Source organism: Peromyscus leucopus, chromosome 19 (genome assembly GCF_004664715.2).
Source record: "Peromyscus leucopus breed LL Stock chromosome 19, UCI_PerLeu_2.1, whole genome shotgun sequence".
NCBI classification, from domain to species: Eukaryota; Metazoa; Chordata; class Mammalia; order Rodentia; family Cricetidae; genus Peromyscus; species Peromyscus leucopus.
The window spans coordinates 62000939-62002536 of NC_051079.1; the positions used below are offsets into that span (position 1 = coordinate 62000939).

The 1598-nt window shown below is 45.4% G+C and overlaps 1 pseudogene; it reads left to right on the forward strand.

Moving 5' to 3' along the window:
* LOC114694927 lies at positions 1-767 on the forward strand (annotated as a pseudogene).
* The last annotated feature ends 831 nt before the right edge of the window (positions 768-1598 follow it).

The following is a 1598-nucleotide window of genomic DNA, read 5'->3' on the forward strand; positions in this document are numbered from 1 at the left end:
ATGAAAAATCAGACTTTCAGTGAATTCATTCTCCTGGGACTCACAGATGCACTGGAGCTTCAAATCCGTGTTTTCCTATTCCTCCTCCTCACATACATTCTCTGCACTATGGGAAATCTCACTATCATTATCCTCACACTCCTGGATTCCCACCTCCAGACACCCATGTACTTCTTCCTCAGGAAATACTCCTTCCTAGAAATCTCCTTCACATCCACTTTTACTCCTCGAATGCTCGTCAGCATCTCTACAGGAATTAAGGTCATCAGCTTGCTGGCTGCTTCACTCAGTACTTTTTTGCCATCTTTTTAGGAGCCACTGAATTCTGCCTTCTCACTGCCATGTCCTATGACCGCTATGTGGCCATCTGCAAACCCCTGAACTACACCACCATCATGAGCAACAAGGTCTGCACCCTGCTGGTCCTCTGCTCTTGGCTGAGTGGCTTCCTAGTCATCTTATTCCCAATCATCGTGACCAGTCAGCTGGACTTCTGTGCATCCAATGTGCTCAATCATTATTACTGTGACTATGACCCCCTCATTGAAATAGCTTGCTCAGTCACAAGGCTGCTGAAACGCTTTGACTTTCTCTTAGCAGTGGTGGCCTTGATAGTCACCCTGGTGCTGGTGATTCTCTCCTACACTTGCATCATCAGGACCATTCTGAAGATCCCTTCTTCACAGCAGAGAAAGAAAGCCTTTTCCACATGTTCCTCCCACATGATTGTCATCTCCCTCTCGTATGGAAGCTGCATCTTCATGTGACCTTATTTGGAAATAGGGTAATTACAGATATAGTGTGAATGGGGTCATATCGAGTATGGGGGTCCTTAATATAAAACAAAAATGCCTTTATTTTAAAAATAAAAAAGAGGGGAGAGACACAGAGGAAAAAGAACAGCATGTGATAATAGAGACATATTGTAGCATTACCTCTACAAGCTGAGGCCATCCAGGCATTGTGAGTAGACTGCCTGATGCTGGAAGAAGCGAGGAAGTACGTCCTAAGTGACCATCAAAACAGCCCAAAGGGAGGAAATATTTATCTTGGCTCATGATTTGGGCCTATAGACACTTGTGTCTGGCCTGTGACATTACACAGAGAGTGTACTGGAGTGCAGAGCTGCTCATTGCCTGGCTGATGGGAAGGAGACTGGGGACAGGTATACCTTCCAAAGACACTGAGTGACCTACCTCTCCAACTAGGACCCACCTCCTAGAGTCTCCACCACCCACGAATTAATCCAGCCACGGATTAATCTCCTGATGATGTTGGGTGTTTTTTACAATCCAATCACCTCGCAGAGGCTCTCAGAACACCTCAGAACACTGTTGCTTTGAGGACTGAGTCTTCAATACATGAGCTCTTGCAGAGACATTTCAGATCACACAATCTCTCTATTGACACTGTGGTTTTGGATTTCTATCCTCTAGGACATTAAGACAATCAACTTTTTTTTTTTTTAATTTAAAAGTTTTTTTTTTCATTTTACATACCAACCACAGTTCCCCTCCCTCCCCTCCTCCTGCTCCTCCCACCTCTCCCCTATCCCACCCATCATCCACTCCTCTGAGAGGGTAAGGCCTCCCATGGGA